Source organism: Pyrus communis, chromosome 8, assembly GCF_963583255.1.
Source record: "Pyrus communis chromosome 8, drPyrComm1.1, whole genome shotgun sequence".
Taxonomy (NCBI): Eukaryota; Viridiplantae; Streptophyta; class Magnoliopsida; order Rosales; family Rosaceae; genus Pyrus; species Pyrus communis.
This window is the reverse complement of record NC_084810.1, coordinates 14,506,289-14,528,755: the sequence shown is the minus strand read 5'-3', so window position 1 is coordinate 14,528,755 and position 22,467 is coordinate 14,506,289. Positions and strand designations below refer to the sequence as shown.

Sequence of the window (22,467 nt, the reverse complement as noted above, 5' to 3'; positions counted from 1 at the left end):
TCGGAATCGTGGGTTTCGAAGTTGGCCGGTTTTGAGTTTTGGAGACAGTTATTTCGCATATAGGTGACACGTACCCCGAGGACGAGCGTGGTCACTCGAGGCAGGGGGGCTACGACCCTTCCACATACCAGTGAGTGGGCTTTTGTTTTCCGTATATACCTATATACAATTATTTTCCCAGAAATTGAGTAAAAAGGGTTATTTGCCTTATGCCATGCATATTATTATTATTGATTATGCACCCTTAGCCGCATTATTAGTTGCATACACATACATATGCATATTGGGTGCTGTGGACGCACAGGTAAGTGCCAGGTAAGTGGTATTCATATTTACATTCAGTAGTGGTTTGAGATGCTTAGAGAGCTCATAACCTGCACCCCCGGTGTTAATGCTCCCACCCAGAGTAGGGCACAATCCTTCACGTGATGTTCACCTCCCGCACCACATGCTCAGCTTGGATCCAAGTTAGGTGCCCAGTCCTGTCGTACAGACCACTTTAGGTGGTTCCGACTCGTAGGTGACCCGCGATTATTCGCACAGTCTTCACGTGATCGTAGCACTAGAGCGTACATATGTATTACACCCAGGCCTGTCGTACAGACCACTTTAGGTGGTTCCGACTCGTGGGCAGGTTCAGTTATTGATTGTGAGATTTGAGCTTTATATGCAGCCGTACAGGTCACGTTAGGTTACTTCGGCTGCCAGATTACATGTTATTGATTTGATTTATACCTGAGCACTTGCATTTCATTATGAGGATTCGGCATGGCATATTCTTGAGCATGGTTGGCATACCTATACATACGTATATATGTTTATTTTCTGGGAAGTATACAGGTTTTACGGCGAGGGGTTAGAAAGTATTTTGCTAAATGGTTTAGAAAAGATTTGTTTTTGCCCACTCACGCTTTTGTTTTGCGCCCCTCCAGGTTCTAGTTGCTTAGCAGTTTCGGTGGTTTCCCAAAGGGTACTTCCGGCTTTTCTGACAGATACTCACCAGCGTAGGGTCACCTTCGGGTGTACTTTTGTCGCAACTTTTCTTTTGGACTGCTATAGTCTTGCTTTGAATTTGTATCTCACTACGCTAGCACTTGTTTTAGTATTTTGTATGCTAGTTTTAAATTATTCGTACTTTTATATTAATGTTCTATTAGCTTCCGCACGTGCACATTGCTACGTCACATTTGTGTGACGGCCAGCACGCCCTGATCTCAGTCGGGGTGTGTCAGTGTGTGTGTGTGTATTATAACTCTTTCATTGTAGTAAAAACCAACCATATGTGAGCAAAAAATTTCAAGTATTTAAGAGCATCTCCAAATGAGATGTCAAAAAGTCCATTGCTAGTGTTGTGGTAAAATCCAAAGACAATAATAACCCTTGATAAAGTTCCCCCTTATTGCACACCAAATATATATATATATATGTGTGTGTGTGTGTGTGTGTGTGTGTGTGTGTGTGTGTGTGTATTATAACATATATATATATGTGTGTGTGTGTGTGTGTGTGTGTGTATTATAACTCTTTCATTGTAGTAAAAACCAACCATATGTGAGCAAAAAAATTCAAGTATTTAAGAGCATCTCCAAATGAGATGTCAAAATGTCCATATCAGTAATAACAGTAAAAAAATGACATCACTTGTGTTTTCCATCAAAAATTCCAATTCCTATGCGGCATAACATGGAAAGGCAGTAGAGGAAATTGCTGTCAAATTTGACAGCAGCTTCAAATCTATGTTTAGTAATTAATAAATGCTTTTAATAATTTTTATATTATATTTTGTTTTGAAATACTAATTACAACTAAAAAAAGAGTAAGTAATCTAATAAATAATAGTTTAAATTTGACATATCAATTGGAGAATAAAATTAAAAAAAAAAAGATCAATGTGCCACATAACCCTTTAAATTTAAAATTTATGTTTAAAATTTGACATCTCCTTGGAAGATGGTTTAACGCACCCAACTCAACCCAACCGCACACAATTATTATTCACCCACAACCAAAGCTCATTGTTTATAAATTTAGTGAGCTTCAATTGAGCAGTCGCTCAAATATCGTCACTCTACATTGCCTTTCAACAATCCAATCATCTATTTTTGGGTATTTTCTATAGAAAAAATTACTCAAATCAGATATATATGACTGTTGAACTAAATGGTAGTTTTTTTTTTTTTTTTTTTTTTTTTTTGAAACAACTATTTATTCGCTACAACTGAATATCATAATAATTTTGAATTTATTTTATTTTTACTAAGATAATATATGAATCACATATTGATATATAAACTCTTCGAATCATTGAAAAAGTTGTGGAATGCATTTGTCCCTCAAATCCTCAATATAAGAAACGGTTAATAAATAAATAAAATATAGGTATAGGATACAATTGGTTATATTTCTTTTCCATTTATATGCTCCATAAAAGAGAGAAAAATCCCTTATTATTGACGACTCTTATCATTGGTGTTGGGGTCAACGACGATCCTTCTTAATTTATTTCTTCCTTTGTTCCCACTTATTTTTGTTACTAGTCGCTCTCTTGCTTTATTAAGAAGAACCCTCTTAGTTGTGATCGCTCTCACTTTTTAAAATGTGGTCACTCACTCGCTTTAATCACATGTACCTTTACTATATATTATGGCTTATTGCTCAAATTTGAATTTTGAAGCGACAACTTTGTTTAAATTTGAGGAGTTAGTTTTGTGGTTTTTGCACTTGACAGAGTATAAGGAGGAAGCTTGACATTTGTTGGAGGTGACTCATAACATAACTTCTTTGTCGGCGATTGTAAGATCTTTAAAGGTTGATGTGGTCTTTTCCTTTTGGTCCTTTTGCTGTAGTTCTCCAACTCGCAAAGTTTAGTCCTCCTATGTGTTAATCTTTACGGTTGGTTAAATTTGGATACATGCATAATACCTTACCAAGTCCTAACTACAAATACCTTAATATTTGGTCAACAACATTGATATCTCTCACAAGCTGCATGCAGAAATGATGGGCCGCACCCACTAGATAGGCAATATCTAACCTCGTGTGAGTTAAGTAGATAACCCAACAAGTCGCTAATATTGTCCTTATTGGTTGGCATTTCATCTTGCTCAAACAAATTTCAGGAAAGTACTTCAAAGTGCCACATTCCTTTATCTCAAATTCTCTAAACAAATACCTCTAAACTTTCTTTTTTTTCAACGAGATCATTTCCCGGTTACTAACATATAATCAAAGTACACAACCAAGGCGGTTACCTTACTATATTTAGGCTTCAAGAACTTGTGATCAGAATTGCTTTGTTTGTAGCCAGATGCATTCATCGATTTAAGGAATCTCCCAAATATGCACACTAAAAATACTAACCTTAAGAAGCCATTGAAACGAAGCAAAAGATAAACCACAAACAGTAGCAACAAGAAAAAATCTTCCGCTCTCTCCACACGCCTTATGCATTCCTATATGGGGCGGGGTATTGTGCTAGAATGTTGTGTATGAGAGTGGGGATCTTAGCTATATATTTATCGAGTTTTCTAAGGTGGGGACGGGGCTTTGCAGATAGTGTGTGTAGATGAGATGTCGACCATAATTTCGAACGGCTAAACATGAATCCATCAGAAAAGGGTTTAGTGTGAAACTGGGCCAAAAAGGACCCGTGAGTTAATGAAAACGGTACCCGCAAGGATTCAAAAAGGTGGGATTTCAAAATTAGTGATTTAAACCCCCTCCCCCTCCCGATAGCAACAATTGAACCATAAAATTTTCTCCTCCTCCCAAAACTCTCATTCTCCCTCTGATATCGTTCTCGTTCAAAAACTCTTAGCATTTGAAAAGTTCCTTGCCATTCAAAACCTAGTCGGAATATTATTATGATTGCAGTCTCGACTTCACTGCACTTCGACATTCAGGCGTCTTTGGTTCGAGGGGGAGCAGTTGCTTCCACGGAAAAACATGGTGGTTCCTTGTTTCGAGTGGGTTCAAAGTTGTTGTTTCCCCGAAAGTCAACGTCAAACTTGATTACCAAAACTAAATTTAAAACTTTTTAAGTTTGGAACCCTAGAAAATAATTTTTTTATGTATGTAACATTGTTTAAATTTTTTTTAGTGTTTATGGTTATAATGCAAGTGGGTTGATGAAATTAGTTGAAGTGGAAGCATTTGGAAATGTTAGTGGGATGTAGGTTTGTGAAATGTGCTTGACAGGTTGTGTATAAGGGATTGACAGTTGAGTTTTGTTTTGTTGAATTTATATTGTTGAGTTGGGAAAATAATTTTGTTCAGTATGTAATTTTTTTTTTCAAATTCTTGTAGTGTTTATGGTTAATATGCAAGTGGGTTGATGAAATTAGTTGACGTTGAAGCTTTGGAAATTTTGGTGGGATGTAGGTTTATGAAATGTGGTTGACAAGTTGTGTATAAGGTATAGGTCCTTGAGTTTTGTTTTGTTGAATTTATATTGTTGAGCTGGGAATGATTTGTGTTGATAAAACCTTTGTTAATTTTATGAATTAATTTGGTATTTCTTAAGTCATAAAAGTTTGTTCACAGTAGATGTATAGTTATGAAAAGTTGTTGACAAGTTATGTTAATGTTAAACATTGTTGAATTTGTTGTTATCAGGGTATATGTATTTCAATTTGATTGTGATGAATGGTTGTATTGTTATATGTCTAGGAGATGGCAAATCAGGGGGTTGAACTGGCAACAAAAGAGGGAGAATCTTATAGGGGAATGGTGAACAACCTTTCTCAAGCTAGTCATGCCCTAGGAGTCATGAGCCAAAAGTTTAATGACGCACAACTTGCTGCATGCTTTCTACACTTAGAGATGTCGATAGACTAGCCTTTAGTGACAAGTTGGTGCATGAATTGTCACTCTGTAGAGTGGCAAATCAAGGAGTGGAGGACATAAAGGAACTTACATATTTAATAGGCTGTGAAGTCACCCGGTTCACGAAAGACTTTTGCCTTATTACATGGCTTCGCTGTGACGAATTCTATGATCTAGAGGTTGAGCTTTCCAACATTAGGCTCTTGATGCGAGATTTATACGCGCACAAATTAAACCCTCTTTTTGTCAAATTATAGTATAAGTATAAGTAGGGATCGTTCTGGACCGGGGATTAGGAGGGATTGCAAATCTCTTGGAAACTGACTCAAAAACGTAAAATAAAGTTTAAAACACTAAACTAGACTCAAAGAATGCAAAATTAAAGTTTAAAACACTAAGACAAACCAAAAACAAAAAAATACTTTAAAACATAAACTAAACAGATTCGAAGCACTAAAGAACAGGAAAGTAAAGGGGGGGTTTGATTTGACGAAATTAGCTAAATTGCACAAATTGTAATTAAAGGCAAAACGTAAATATAAATGTGATGAAAATATGGATGATGGAATAGCCAAGGGGTTCTTCTCCACACATGTTACACTTGCATACAAGATTGATTCTCAGTTGGTCTTTCGATAAATTATGAAACTCAACGCCCCGGGTTAATTAGGTCCGCTTAAATTAACCGTCAAGTTTTCCTTAAGTTAATGAATTGGATGGGTTAGCGCAACGCAATTCACCACATTCTCCAAAAGTCCTTTACGTGAACAGCACAATAAAGACACCATCAAAGATCATTAAGTATTATGAAAACTATAAGTGTTGACGAGGCATTCGTTACTATGATGAGCATGAAACTCGTGCCAAGAATTCATTTAACGCGATTGTTTATAAGCAACCTCCACTACTTGTGAATATAAGTTCATAACGATTAGGTGAAACTCACTTATATTCTAGCGTCATATTCATGCATGAAAATTAAGCGCGCATTCTCAATAAACATACATAAATAAATTATCAATCAAACGGTTAAACAAATTGAATCCACAACTTATGAAATTCCAACGAAAGTTAATCAATTCATATTGCAAGTATAAACATAGTTTCGAATCACCCCCTAGCTAAAGGGGGATTAGTTCCTCATTACTTTGAAATCAAAGAAACACCTAAACATTCCAACAACTCAAACTTGAATTGTATGAACGTTTAGGCATTCTTCTCTTCCATTCCTCATACGTACAAAACAAAGAGAATTGAATTTAAACTTTTGAAATCAAAGAAACACCTAAACATTCCAACAACTCAAACTTGAATTGTATGAACGTTTAGGCCCTCTTATCTTCCTCGTTGTTGTAGCACAAGGTCTAAGGTGAGGTTTGGGGAATTATGGAAATGGATGAGGAATGGTGGAATGGGGACTCACGATTTTGGATTCTAAGGGGAAGTGTTTGTGTTAGTTGTGGTGTGAGAAATGGAGAGATGGTGTGGGGAGTGAATGAATGCAAGGGTATTTATAGGAGTAGTGGAGGGAACATATGGCTATATCATTTGTAGGTGAAGTAGGTGGATGTTGTAGGTGAAGTAGGTGGATGTTGTAGGTGAAGTACATGTGTTTAAATGGTTGAAATGTGTAGATGATTATGAGTGATAAGTGATAAGTGTATGATATGTTAAGTGATAAGTGTATGATATGTTAAGTGATAAGTGAATGATTATGATAAGTGATAAATGAATGTATGATATGATAAGTGGTGAATGATATGTGGTGAATGATAAGTGGTAGTGTTTAAGTATTTAAAATAGGGAACAAAGCCCTTCCTTGCATGGCAAGGAAGGGAGACACAAGGAAACACACGACAATGTCCTAAGGTTGCTAGGAATGTTGTTTTTGTGTTCTAAAATGCGTAGGAGTTTTCAATGATGCTCAAACATGAGGTCTTTTTAGGATTTAACTTTCCTACTTCAAGTCTTCAATTTCGTCCATCCTTTTGGCTCCAAGCATATGATATCCATTCCAATCTCTAATTTGCTCCAAAAGGCTCCAAAAGGCATCCTTTTGCATACTTTGCCCTTAGAACCTGAAAACACACAAAAGAAGCATAAAGAACTAAAATAACTAAAGAAACATAACGTAAATATACGAGAACAAGCCATTTAAGTCGCATAAATATGCTCCTATCAAATACCCCCACACTTAGCTTTTGCTAGTCCTCGAGCAAAACAGAAAAACAAAACAAAAAGAACAAAACACAACCTACACCTTCCAACAATCGTATCAGGGACTTCCAATGCACATGACAAATTAAAAATCATTATTCTCACAGATTTGAGCCATCTTTACACTTAAGTACATTCTTACTCATAGTCACCACATACTAGTTCACAATTAAGCATTTAAAACCATGTTTTGAATGTAGTAACATGCCTTAGAGAATTCCCTCAATTTCTTACTAGATGTACTCTCGTTTTTCACACAGATTTTCTGACTACACACCCTACACTAGGTATATGTGAGAAGATTGATGTAATCATAAAAACGAACACTCACATATATGTATTTCAAAGGAAGCAATTTCTGGAGTTAATAAGCATGTTTAGATATGATCTCATGAATGGAATGCTACTACTTAGACGCGAGAACCAGTGATACCATATGCTCATACCAAGTTCAAACTCCACAAATTGAAATACACAACACTCAAGATAGAAGTCAAGGGTTGTAACGGGGCTTGGGGTATGTGGATAACAAAGAAGGGATATGGAAAACAAAGGTTTTTAAAGAAATAGTGAGCAAAGCATTTGAATCAACTTAGAATTCACTTTTGAATGAAAACTCAACTTTTGAACAAAAAGGGAGAATTTAGACAATTTACGCCCAGAATTGGTGTTTTGGAACCTTTCTTCAATCACTTATTCTTTCATTTTTTTTTCTTCTTTCTTTTCTCTTTTTTTTTTTTCTTTTCTTTTTCTTTTCTTTTGAATCTCAAAACATAAACACTTAAACATTCTCTCCCCCACACTTATTTTCTTTCATAATGTAACTCAAAAGGAATTCAATTAAGTCATGCTCACTATCTTTTAAGAACAAGGGTGGGGATTGTCCTAAACTAGGCTAGGTGAGGAAAATGTGGGTAAACAAAGAATAAAGGCTAAACAAGGCTCAACGGGGTTAAAACTTACAACATATACGAAGTATGGGAAGTAAGGCTATTTGGCTATGGTGGTGGTCACTACACAACTTCTTCTTGAATATGTGTTATGCAAATCAATAACATGCTTTGAATGAAATGGGCATGAGTTCTAGCATTTAGTTCTATCATGATACAATTGCATTCTAAGTAGCAACCAAGCAAGGAATAATGAGATCATGCAACAACTTTAGAAAATAAAGAATCACAGAAAATAACTCTCCAAAGAAAGTAATGGCTCGAGTCTCACAGGGATGTAGCGTTTGTTTGAGTTTCTTCCTTCAAGCATGTTACAAAAACGAATTCTTCTTTTATGATTGCATGTGAAGTCATACATTATAACCATAACCAAGCATATACCAAGAGTAAATCAAACTTTTCTCTATGTTTATAACTCTTTCTAACCGTCATGCAATTATAAACCAAATCCTTATCATTGTGTTGGAAGGTACTCTAAGACACAAACACACAAAAACGACTTTTAAAACAACTCTTTTTGGGTTTTTCAAAACAATTTTTCAAATTTTTATGGGATTTTCGAATTATAAAACAAAACACACTAAAACAACTTAAAAACACCTTAAAACAGCAAGGAACAATAATAGAAGTTATGGTGGATAAAACCCTACGAATTTGCATCAAAACACTTTAGTTTAGTTACCCCCCCCCCCCCCCCCCCCCCACACTTAAATCAAACATTGTCCTCAATGTTTTAAGCATAGATTCACACAAAACATAAGTAAACACACAAAAAGCAACTAAACATATTAAACATGGCATAATGTTATTAACAAAGAGAAGAGTTTAGAGACGCAAATCTGGTTATAGAGTGTAAATTCCATCTTCTCCTTGGTAATTGCATTGAGGCTTTGATCTTTGTGATTCCACAGGCTTACTCTTGAACTGGTTTCTGCCCATCGTTGATTTTCCTTTGTGCTACTTCTTGAACTGGGCAGCAGGATGGTTCTTTTGGTCTCCTCCGAAGGTCTGAGCTTACTCCTTTGGTCTGTTTCTTTGTTCAATCTTTCCAATTCGTATTGAAAAGGGTTGGAGGATAACTCAGCCTAAGTTTGTCTCCACATGCTTCAATGTATCATTTTCACTTGCCTTACTCGCTCCCCTTTGCAGAAGTGGTCCCTTCTCTGGAAGTGTATCAACCGTTGAAGATGACTACTCGAGAGCAACGCTAGGTAAGCAATCAGGAATAGATTCCAGGCAGTTGGCTCCAGATCGGAAGACTGACTCCAAGTGCCGGCTGATTGCTTCTTTTACTTTGCCATGCGAGTAAGAACAAGGACAAAGAAAAAGACAGGGAAAGAGCATGATATGAGATACTTTTGCTTTTGACCTTGATGATATGAGATACCTTTGCTTTTGAAGAAGCGGTGAATGAATCAGCACATGTATTTGTTGTGCTGTTTCCTCCTGGGTCATCTGTACTCCAGGCATCTGGTATCATCTTTGGGGAAGAAGAAAGAATTGAGTATTTCGAAAGGCTTTGCTGGGAGTGCGCCCTCAGAGGTGAGGGAGAGTTGGGCATTTTCTTCAGGTTTGCCCTGCCATAAAAGACGAAGGTCGACATATATAGAGATAATATCAAGTGGTGGTACTTTTTACCCTTGTCGACAAACGTTTTGATCCCGCAATTCCGGCTTTTTGAAATAGTGGCGCCTCTTCGATCTTTGAATACGCCTCTTCGATTTCTGAGCAGGCGCCCCTTCGATTTCTGAGCAGGCGCCCCTTCGATTTCTGAACGACGCCCCTTTGCTTTCTGAACGACACGTAGTAGTGCGGATGCGGCTCCTTTTGACAAAGCTGCACGCGTTTTCTGAAAAGCAGAGAAAGCGTCGCCGAACTTTGCGCTTGTCTGCTAAAGATGTGTAGTTGCGATGATGGCCTCCACGTGTTTTCAGCTTTGTCAGAAATCTTTTGACAAAGTTGAACGCGTTTTCTGAAAAGCCGAGGGAGCGTCGCCTAACTTACGCCGGAAAATCCGGCTCTTTGAACCGGTGGACGCGTCGCCTTGGCTTTTTATAGAGCTATCGATTACCGCCAACATACACACTCTGAAGATCTCCCATTCTTGAAAATCGTCTCCGGCCCTTCGAAATTTAACTCCATCCACCCATTCTCTTTGAACACTTTTGAAAAAAATGGCAAACTCATCGAACCTTAGCTTAGATTTGAGTCTCAGCAGCGATCCGGTTGCGCCCCGTCAAGGTAATGTATGGCGTCCTTCTTTTTTATCTTCTAACGGTCCTCTTTCAAGTGAAGACTCTGTGATGCAGGACGCCACAACAGCTACAATAGTAGCTAGGAACCTCCTCACTCCAAAAGATAGTAGGCTGCTGTCAGGACGGTCCGATGAGTTGGCCGTTCAAGAGTCCCTCGTACTTAGTGTTCAGTGTGCGAGCTCTGTGTCCAACATGGGCCAACGCTTGCTTGCTCGGTCCCGCCAAGTGGAATCGTTGATGGCAGAGGTGGAAAGTCTTAAGCAGGAAATCAAACAGCTTAAGTACGAGAATAGAAGTTTGCATGTGCTTGCAAATAACTATTCGGCGGGCATGAAGAGGAAGCTTGATGAGCTGCAAGAATCTGAGGGTCGAATTCACAATGACCGTCAAAGGCTTGCGTCTTATCTCCAGAGGCACCTTTTTCCTGGGTCATCCAACGCTTGGCCAAGTATTGAGGCCTGGAATGCTCTAGCTCCGATGCCTCCCGCTCCGATGGCTTCCGCTCCGATGCCCCCCGCTTCTATGCCTCCCGCTTCTGCGCCTTCCGCTTCTGCACCTCGTAGTGGGGCTTCACGTAAACAACCTTTGTGAAGCTCCACCTTTCTCCATGTTTAGTATCTTTTTTTTTTTTTTTTTTTTTTTTTTTTTTTTTTACATAAATAAAATCAAACGGCATGGAATTTATCTTTGAATGAGCGGTGATACTTGAAATGATCCGGTAATAGTTTAAATTCCAGATTGGGTGCCTGAATCATTAACCACATGTTAGTATAAAAGAAAATTGAAATTCGGGGAGGCGGCTTACCTGTGTGCTCCAAAATGAACTCCAGAATAAACACCCCTTCGAAAGTTATGACTTGTCCCGTGTCATAAAATCCAACTTCCTTAGGAATTGTGGTTTCAAATATGTCCTCTTTGATGCCTTCTACATCTTCTCCAGCCACTACCTTCTCTTGAATCATTCTTCTTGGTGTACAAAGTCCTTTGAAGAATTCAACACCATCTAAAACTTGCTGTGTTGCACCAAGAATTGGAATAGCATTTTGCACCTTTGGGAAGGCTTCCACGATGTCCTTTTTACTCTCTTCTTGGTTGGGAATCAAAAACCTGCTAGGAAAAGGGACATTGGGTGGAATAACATCAGAATAACATGGAATTGGGACGTCCTTACTGGTGGTGGGTGGTTTAGAGGGCTTAGGGGGCTGCGGCAAGGGTTGTTCTACCCTTGCCGTGTGCATGTCTTCTTCCTCCTCCTCAATTAGCAGCTCTTCATCCACTTCTAGGCTATGTTTGGACATTTTTAGGTCAGCTCCAACCTCCATAGCACTTCCCAAAGTGATAGCATTATGGATTTCAAAATCTTCCTTCGAGTTTTCAATAGTTGAGTTGGAAAGTTCACTTTGCTCTTGAATTTGTTTCATGAACTCCATAATCTGCTCAAATTGCTCGTCCAATTTACCCAACTTCTTGTTTTGATTTTGTTCGTCCTGCGTCAAAGAGGTTAGTAATTGAAAATTTTTATCATTATCCATGGACATACTTGAACTTGATTGGAATTGTTGTGGGGGAGGTTGTGGTGGCTGCATAAGTGTTGTATTGAACTCCTCATATGGTTGCCAATATGCTTCTTGTTGAGCCTCCTTGGCTTGATTTTGTGACCCCTGCGCCAAAGAATTTATTTCATTAAGAATTTGAATATAATCTATTGGCGAACTTGAATTTAATTGAGCATATTGCATATGAAGTTGTGGTGGCTGCATAGGTCTTGAATAGAACTCCTCATATGGTTGCCAATATGCTTCACGTTGAACTTGTTGATCTTCCCACCATATAGAGTTTGAATGATCCCTCCAATCTCTTTGTGGACATTGATTGGCTTGAAATCCTTGCCTATATGAAGCACCAAATGTAGGGACACTCTGCATTGTGGTCCTTTCGGCATACGGCAACAATTTAGAAGTAAGATTTGCCAATTGAGCTTGAATGCTAGCAAAATCCATATCTTACTTCTCTAGTACCTAAAATCAAAGAAAGAGAACTAAATCAAATATCAAAAGTAACAACAAACAAAGAAAACAACACTAAGTTAGAAACTAAAACGAAAACAACAAAACCAAAAAAAAGAAAAGAACCAAGGGATTAGCAAAGTTGCTAATCCCCGGCAACGGCGCCAAATTAAACCCTCTTTTTGTCAAATTATAGTATAAGTATAAGTAGGGATCGTTCTGGACCGGGGATTAGGAGGGATTGCAAATCTCTTGGAAACTGACTCAAAAACGTAAAATAAAGTTTAAAACACTAAACTAGACTCAAAGAATGCAAAATTAAAGTTTAAAACACTAAGACAAACCAAAAACAAAAAAATACTTTAAAACATAAACTAAACAGATTCTAAGCACTAAAGAACAGGAAAGTAAAGGGGGGGTTTGATTTGACGAAATTAGCTAAATTGCACAAATTGTAATTAAAGGCAAAACGTAAATATAAATGTGATGAAAATATTGATGATGGAATAGTCAAGGGGTTCTTCTCCACACATGTTACACTTGCATACAAGATTGATTCTCAGTTGGTCTTTCGATAAATTATGAAACTCAACGCCCCGGGTTAATTAGGTCCGCTTAAATTAACCGTCAAGTTTTCCTTAAGTTAATGAATTGGATGGGTTAGCGCAACGCAATTCACCACATTCTCCAAAAGTCCTTTACGTGAACAGCACAATAAAGACACCATCAAAGATCATTAAGTATTATGAAAACTATAAGTGTTGACGAGGCATTCGTTACTATGATGAGCATGAAACTCGTGCCAAGAATTCATTTAACGCGATTGTTTATAAGCAACCTCCACTACTTGTGAATATAAGTTCATAACGATTAGGTGAAACTCACTTATATTCTAGCGTCATATTCATGCATGAAAATTAAGCGCGCATTCTCAATAAACATACATAAATAAGTTATCAATCAAACGGTTAAACAAATTGAATCCACAACTTATGAAATTCCAACGAAAGTTAATCAATTCATATTGCAAGTATAAACATAGTTTCGAATCACCACCTAGCTAAAGGGGGATTAGTTCCTCATTACTTTGAAATCAAAGAAACACCTAAACATTCCAACAACTCAAACTTGAATTGTATGAACGTTTAGGCATTCTTCTCTTCCATTCCTCATACGTACAAAACAAAGAGAATTGAATTTAAACTTTTGAAATCAAAGAAACACCTAAACATTCCAACAACTCAAACTTGAATTGTATGAACGTTTAGGCCCTCTTATCTTCCTCGTTGTTGTAGCACAAGGTCTAAGGTGAGGTTTGGGGAATTATGGAAATGGATGAGGAATGGTGGAATGGGGACTCACGGTTTTGGATTCTAAGGGGAAGTGTTTGTGTTAGTTGTGGTGTGAGAAATGGAGAGATGGTGTGGGGAGTGAATGAATGCAAGGGTATTTATAGGAGTAGTGGAGGGAACATATGGCTATGTCATTTGTAGGTGAAGTAGGTGGATGTTGTAGGTGAAGTACATGTGTTTAAATGGTTGAAATGTGTAGATGATTATGAGTGATAAGTGATAAGTGTATGATATGTTAAGTGATAAGTGAATGATTATGATAAGTGATAAATGAATGTATGATATGATAAGTGGTGAATGATATGTGGTGAATGATAAGTGGTAGTGTTTAAGTATTTAAAATAGGGAACAAAGCCCTTCCTTGCATGGCAAGGAAGGGAGACACAAGGAAACACACGACAATGTCCTAAGGTTGCTAGGAATGTTGTTTTTGTGTTCTAAAATGCGTAGGAGTTTTCAATGATGCTCAAACATGAGGTCTTTTTAGGATTTAACTTTCCTACTTCAAGTCTTCAATTTCGTCCATCCTTTTGGCTCCAAGCACATGATATCCATTCCAATCTCTAATTTGCTCCAAAAGGCTCCAAAATGCATCCTTTTGCATACTTTGCCCTTAGAACCTGAAAACACACAAAAGAAGCATAAAGAACTAAAATAACTAAAGAAACATAACGTAAATGTACGAGAACAAGCCATTTAAGTCGCATAAATATGCTCCTATCAGCTCTTGACTAGGTATTTTTCTAAGAAGTTTCATTTTGTTGGAGAGAGTAATAAAGGTAAGGGTAAAGGTGTGAAAGGCAAAGGTAAACTGAAGACCACCCTCAAGAAAGCTATGAAAAAGGTTTTGGTGACCTATGCCTGAGCTTGAAATGGCGTTTAAAGAATGCAAGAATGAGGATGATGAGTTCAAGATGGGGCTAGTTTACTTCGTCGAGGGTGTGTTGATAGGGGCGAAGAGCAGTGTTGGTGGGAACCTAGAGTACTTGGACCTCGTAGAAGACATGGATAGGTTCAACAATTATTCATGGGGTTTGATATTGTCCGAACAACTAAAAGACAACCTTTGTTTCGCTGGTTTTATGAGAGAGAGATGAAGGGTGCATGGTGATGTGGAATGGGATGAGGAAAAGGAAGAGGAACAAAATAAGGGAAGTAAGAGAAGGCAAATATCTGGATGGGGCTGCAAAAAGTTTGTTTATATTTTTCATGTACAATTTATTGGTTTGATTGAGTAAGAATAAGGGTCAATTATTATGATTGTTATTGATACTAATTCAGTGTACGTGCAGGTTTAGACATACAAAATAATTGCCTAACTAAAGAAGCCACAACGATATTGTAAGGTGACTGATCCAGCAGCCATCCTAAGAATTCTCCAGTGGTCAACAACGAATAAGCAGTTGATCCATGAACAACTTCAAATGTACATAACTGATAGCTGAGAGGAACTCATGCTACTGGACATGGGTGACAATGCTAATCTATGAATAGCTTCAAATGTACATAAAGGCCAGGCGGTGAGGATTCGGGAAATAATGCCCACTGAAGCAAGAATACCTTAGGTTACTGGACATGGGGTGATGATGCCAATGTGATGCTGGAAACCTTGACTCCCGATACAAATGATGTCGATGAGCTTAAAGTACAATATATAAAGAGTTGAGGGGGTTGTGGCGTGTTTGGCCCAAAAGGATATTTCTAAGGGGAAGGTGTTGAAGAAGGTAGAAGAAGAATAAGTGTTGAAGAATAAGAACAAGTTGAAGGTGGTTGTGGCATGTTTGGCCTAGAAGGATATATTTCTGAGGGGAAGGAGAAGAAGAAGGATATTTTTGAGAGGAAGGTGAAGAAGAACACAAGAAGGATATTTCTGAGAAGAAGATGTCGAAGAAGGTGGAAGAGTTGACAAATGAGGTGAAGGAATTAAGGAGGGAAGTTAGCGAAGAAGAAGAATAAGAAGAAAGAGAAAGATATTTGATGAGTCAATATTATACTATATATTTTACCCTAATCTTAATATTATTTTATTGGTTATTTTGTGAGAATTTTGATACTTTGATTTACATGAGGAAACGGACAAATTTTGAAGTGATTAAAATTGGAGGACGTTCGTGTATCTCTTGGCGTGTTTGTGTCAAAGTTTCATAATTTTCTACCGAGCGGTTTATCTATGGCGATGAAATAAAGGAGCAGTGCGCACTGCTATCAAAGTGACATTTCAAGTTTATTTGGGCTTTTAGGCATCCAAAATGAAGTCTTTTGGGTTTGAGACCTTCTGCAATTATGTTCAGGATATCTCAAGCTTTAATTCTAGCTATTTTGGGCCTGTTTTATAGCCCTAAAGATCCAGAAATGTGGCTGTTTTGAGGCTGTGCAAATTTTGGGCGAATTTTACTAGTCAATTTAGGATTATATTTCCTAATTTATTTTAATTTATTTGGTTTCCTATTATTATTCTAAGATATTTTCTAGGTAGGGTTTTATTTTCTAGTGGTATAAATAAGACTTTTTAGCCATTAGGGGTTTTGGAGAAGACAGGGGGAGAAAGAGGAGAAAGTACGCACTACTTTAGAGAGCTTTTGGATTCAAGTTTATTTTCAAAGTGTTTTCTATCATTGTTTTTAATAATATTTTGTTTATGATTGTTCGTAACTCATTTCCGTTTGCTAGCCTTGCCTTAGCAAGAATATGTAGTCTTTTTTTTTTGCAATTGCTAGTGATATTATGCGTGCAGGTTTGAATTATTAATCACTGGCTTATACTGTCTAATTGTCTTAATGCTTAGCTACCATTAGGATGTTTAGAAAAGTAATTTGATGCAATTTTGGTTGGAAGTCGGCCTCTGAAATTGGCGAAGGCTTCTTGTGGTTAATTTGTGCAAGTTCACTTATGATGAATACCACATCTTAAGGGTTGTATGGTTTTTCAAAAGGTTCACGAAGCTTAATGAATCATGCATGTTTAGATTTGATTTGAATACCACAGACGGATTACATGTTTGATATACGCTCTATGTTAGGGGTCCAAGTAGGCATATATTAGGAAAACCTATCCTTCAAAATATACATGTGTAATTCATAAGTAATTGGAAGAACTACATAAAATTGTAAGATGACGGCAGAACCTTAGGCTTTTACATTTTAATTTTCAAAAACCATTTTCTTTTAGTTTATTTTATTTTGTCACTTTATTTGATTATTTTCTATTAAATTCATTTTTATTATTTGAAATCATAAAATCACCTTTTTCCAGAACTTTGTTTTAATTAACTAATTAAGATTTGGTTTGATACAAATTATTCATTCAATCCCTGAGGAAAACGACCTTACTAGAGCTATATGTATTACAATTACCTTGTACTCTTGCAAGTATTTAAAGTGTTTTTATTCCTACTTTTACAAGTGGTTAAAATCTCCATAAAACATTTGACGTCGTTGCCAAGGATTATTTTTAATAAATTGTGTTTATCAACTCTTAGTTAATTATTTTTGTATATATCTTTATATATACTTGATTTTAATTTTTTTTTTTTTTTAGGTGACAATTTGTTGATTTTGAAAGCATTGCAGCAATGGCTTGGTTTGGATCCTCACAAGGAGCACCCATGGTTTGTGCTATTTGCAATTTGAATACACATGATGTTATGTATTGTCCCCAACAGCAATGTTTTCTACAATCTGCGCAGCACCATATTAATATGAGGAACAATTTTCAGAGGCCTAGGTGCAATTCCTACTCAAATTTTTATCCATCATGGCCAGAGCATCAAAATCCTATGTGGGAGTGTATTCAACAGCCTTTTGAACAACCTCATGCACCAGCAAAAGCTGATTGGAAGGTTGCAGTTGGGAAATTGGCAAAGAGTATCCTAACAAGGTTTGATCAAGTCAATCAAGAAATTCATAGTATTCATAAATCAATGAAAAATCTGGAGCAGCAAATTGGGCAGCTTGCATATCAATTGGCAGAACAAGACGACGATTCCAATTCAAATTTTCCTACTCAACCATTTGCCAATCAACAGTGTTCAGAAGAGTGCTGTGCAGATCAAGCATTGAGATAGGGAAAAACCTACGATACTAGGATGGAAGAACCCCAATTCGATGACTCACACCCAACGAAGGAAATAGCACTTGTTAATTCGGAAATTTACACTGAACTTAATCCTACCCAAGTCAATATGCCTCACATGCCCAGTCCTGAGACTGCAAAGCAACCCACTTAGCTGCATGAATGTATTGAAACTGACAAGTTGGATAGGGTTGTTCACAACAATTCAGAATCTGGAGAATCACATGGTCAGCTCTTGGAGGATGTAACCTTGGATACACGACAGACATCTACTGATGAAAATGTTTTTGCTGTACTAGATAGTGCACCAGCACAGCTAATCACGCTAGAGAACATATCCAGAAAGACTCCTACAAGCAGGCTAAATTCTACATGGGAATAGAGAAAAACTTTAATGGCAGCCCAATTCTTCATCAAAAAATTTGGGCAGTGCATAAATTGTGAGTGTTAAATATAAGGTTTAAGTCAGTTCGACAAAAACACAAGCCTCACTAAAAGTGAGTATTTAATTACAAAGATTTATTCGCATAGAAGGCCAAATATGAAGGATTCAACCACTCACCTGAAGCACATAGTTAATAAACATCTTATTCCGTTCGTACTTTTGGCCTATGAAGCTATTACGGAGCGGTTGACTCTAAGAAAACAAGTAATGTTAACTAAAACGCTTATTTCGTTCATTTTATTTTCTTCATTTTATTCTTTATCAACAAATCTAAAAGAAAAAAGTAAATTGAAAAACACAAAAACATTAATTTTTTTAGTTAATCAGTATTTTATTTTGGGTTTATTTTTATTGTGTGATCATTGCAGGTTGCTTTTGGAAACAATTCAGCCCCAAATATCCAATATATCCGCGCGTTCGATTGAATCATGCTTTCAGCATCATTCAACATACATTCATTTCAGAGCATTCATCGTCAAATCAACAACATTAATGAGATTCAACACTACAGAAATCAAGGGAGTGCAGACAGATGCACGAGCAGAGTTCCAGACATACTCACAGTGGGGTTGGTGATGAAGTCCCTTGCATTGCTTGGCACCCCTTTTCACTCAATCACTCCCTCCCATTTTATATAAAATATTATTACATACAAGTTTGGGGTGGGATCCAAGCAACACAGAAGGGAGCACAGCTGTGCGAGCAAATCAAGGATCCAGTAGGACAGAGACCACACTGGATACAGAGAAACTGATTCAACTCCTAGCACAAATCTAGGATGCACGCACCAATAACTGAATCACGGAGATGCAGCGCACAGACTTTCACAAATCCAGGGACTACGTTCAATAGATCTATGTCGAAAAATAGTTTTTTGGGTTGAGGATTTATACCTGTATTTCTGAGATTTATGGACATCGAGGTTGTCGCTGCTCATTTTTCTTGCGGATCTCAAGCTTGACGTTGCTACCGTTGTTCGCCATCGTCTCTGATCGTCGCCTGCAACACAAGCTCACAGACATGTAAATATATTAGACTCGGATTTCATTATTGCATTTGGGCTGAAAATAAGAAATTAATGAGCAAAGAAGAGATCGATGTGCTTTACCATTGTGTGTCGGCAAACCGTGATGGCTGAAATAAGTGAGTTGGGCTCATGTCTGAGGTTTTTGTTGAAGTCAGAGAGTTCTGATATTGTTGAGGTGCAGCTCGGGTTTCTAGAGAAAGTGTTGAGGTGCTCTCATGTTCTAGAGAGAGAGAGGCCTAGGGTTTATAAAAACAATCAGAATTGAGAGAAATGGGACACATTTTAGCTCTTCAATTGGGAGAAATTTTTAGTTGTGACGGAACATGAATGGTACATCACGTATTTTTATGTAAGTGGTGGAAAATTTAAAATTTTAAGTTATTAACCTTTTAACACACATATCTCACCATTTATATAGGGACACGTGGTGTACCACCTTGTGTGACGGTCACATTGAAAAATCTCTCTTCAATTGGAATCCTAAGGAGCTCACTACACGGATGCATGACGCCTGTGCACATTTGAAATCACGAGACGGAGAGTCGTAGGGTTCTTCAACACGTGAGTGGTTCATGAGTTATAGTGTACTTTGAAAATTTGCACATTCATATCAACATGGTTTTGTGGGAAGTGAGATTGAAACACTTACTTTTAGTTTAAATTTATTTTTTTATTTTTGCTATAAATAAAGTAAAGTTTAGTTCTTGTTATAAATAAAGTAATAATTGTTCTACCTGAGAATTTGCTTAGTAACCGAGTCAATCCTGCCTAATTAGCAGTGATTCTCGCGTCAAACGGTAGAGTTTTGGCATGGGACATGATGGTTGGTTGGTTTCATAACCTTTTCAGCTCAAGTTAGTAAGTCCTTAGGGGTGTTCTACACCTAGTGCCCTAAAGCCTTGGTAGTTTGGGAGTCATTGACCTAAAGCTCGCTACATGGGTTGGAACGAAAGCTAAAGTGAACTGACATTGCACAACCACTATTGTTGCTAAAAAGAAAAATAACCAAACACATATATGAAAAAAAAGAAAGCAAAAAAATTGAAACGTCGAAGAAAAATATGTGAAGTATTAAATAAAAAAGACGAGAAGTAGGGGTTTTAGTCGAGTCCCTTTAATTTTGTTGGTTCACTTTACACCAAAGGAAGTTCATGAATTCATTTCTAATTGATTCTAAATGGCTTAGACTCTGTAGTGATATTAGTTGGAAATTTTGAAAAGATGTTACTGATTTTTAACGTTTTTTATGGCTTACAATTAAAGTGAAAATTGTCTTAGTTAGTTTTGTTAAGTTTCTAGTTTGTGTTGTAGGCCTATTTGATTGAACGATCTAGGGTTTAGAGAGAGAGGGGGGAGCCGGCCACAATAAGAGAGAAGATAGATTGATTTAATTGTGTGTATTTGATTCACCCCATTGTGCCTTTATTTATAGTAAGAGGATAGGTAAAAACCTTTCCCTTTAGGATTACAACATTTAATGGGTAATCTAATCCTAATAGGAATATAAAATACTTTCCCATATCTCATAGGATTTACACAATCACATTCATATTCTAAATATGACTGCAACACTCCCCCTTGAGTATGTAAATACTCAACAAACCATCGTGTCAGATCTTCAGCAGATAAGGTAGAATACTTGATGAAGTCATCAGCACAACGGGTGATCGCGAGTCTCAAATTTAAGTGAAGGATGCATTTGTAGTAAAACTTACAAAACCTCGCTATGGTAAAACCCAAGGCATGGGGAAAACCCATAGACTAAGGAGAAAAGTGAGAAGTATGCATAATGTCTTTAAACAAGCGTCAAACTGGACGAAAGTAGAGAACTCAACGGAGTATGATCATCCCAGGATTGGTGCCTCATTAATACCTCGTTAGGTAGCAAAAACCCAGTGGGAAAAATGCTTCTAATCGTAGGAAAAAGAGTACATTAAGATCATGTGAGTATGCTTTTAGATACTCCCCCTGAGTTAGACATAACTTCTAAATAAAAGAACCATAAGCGATTCAACTCAAATAATTTACGCATACCGATTCTTTGGACAAGATTTTGAAAAGTAAACTTAGGCAACGACTTGGTGAAGAGATCAGCCAGGTTGTCCTGGGAACGGATTTGCTTGACTTCAATGTTCTGATGCTACTGCTGCTGGTGTGAGTAAAAGAACTTCGGCGCTTTATGCTTGGTGTTGTCTCCCTTGATATATCGCTTCTTCAATTGCTCGATACATGCTGCATTGTCTTCAAAGATCGTTGTAGGAAAGTCAATGACTGATGTAAGACCATTAGTACTTCGAATGTGTCCCATAACTTCTCTCAGCCAAAAACACTTACGCAATGCTTCATGTAGGGAGAGAATCTCAGCATGGTTATGATAGGAGCATATTCATGCGACTTAAATGGCTTGTTCTCGTGCATTTACGTTATGTTTCTTTAGTTATTTTAGTACTTTAAGCTATTTTCGTGTGTTTGTAGGTCCAAAGGGCTAAAGGAGCAAAAAGATGCATTTTGGAGACTTTTGGAGCACTTTTGGGCTAAGGACGGATAGCTTATGCTTGAAGCCAAAGTGCTGGACGAAATTGAAGACCTAATTGGAGCCAAAGTGTTGGAACCTTGTTCTCTTTAGTTTTAGGATATTTAAACCTTTCCTAATCCCAATCATGCCATGCATAACACACATCCATTCTAACACATTGTCATTGCACATGCATTTCCTTCATTAGTTAACCCACATGCACTTATCACTTATCATCACCACATATCATATCACTTAATCACTTATCACTTATCATCACCACTTAAACCACTTATCATATCATAACCACATATCATATCACTTATCACTTATCACTTAACATATCATCCACCTACTTCACCTACAACATCCACCTACTTCACCTACAACATCCACTTCACCTACAACATCCACCTACTTCACCTACAACATCCACCTACTTCACCTACAAATGACATAGCCATATGTTCCCTCCACTACTCCTATAAACACTAAACTAGACTCAAAGAATGTAAAACTAAACTTTAAAACACTAAGACAAACCAAAGACTCAAAATGCTTTTAAAAACACAAACTAAAATGATTTCTAACTAAATTGACATTAAAGTAAAGGGGGATTTAAGTTTATACGAAATTAAATTAAATGAACAAATTAAAACAGAATGTAAATATGAAATTGATGAAATAGAATGGATGAATGCTAGCTAAGGGGGTCATCTCCACATATGTTACACTTGCATAATAAAAAGATTTCCAATTACATTTCAATAAATTATGAATTCTCATCACCCCAAGTTAATTAGGT

At 37.2% G+C, this 22,467-nt stretch overlaps 1 long non-coding RNA gene across 3 annotated transcripts; it reads right to left on the bottom strand.

Moving 5' to 3' along the window:
• Positions 1 to 18,522: 18,522 nt before the first annotated feature.
• Positions 18,523 to 19,364, bottom strand: LOC137741308 (uncharacterized). 3 transcript variants are annotated; one of them, XR_011069283.1, is made up of 3 exons: positions 19,229 to 19,364; positions 19,014 to 19,119; positions 18,523 to 18,914 (listed from the first exon to the last, which is right to left on the bottom strand). It is a non-coding gene; the product is annotated as an uncharacterized lncRNA (long non-coding RNA). The 3 variants fall into 3 exon arrangements; XR_011069284.1 differs by having other exon boundaries at positions 18,523 to 18,893; XR_011069282.1 differs by having other exon boundaries at positions 18,523 to 18,855.
• Positions 19,365 to 22,467: the final 3,103 nt, after the last annotated feature.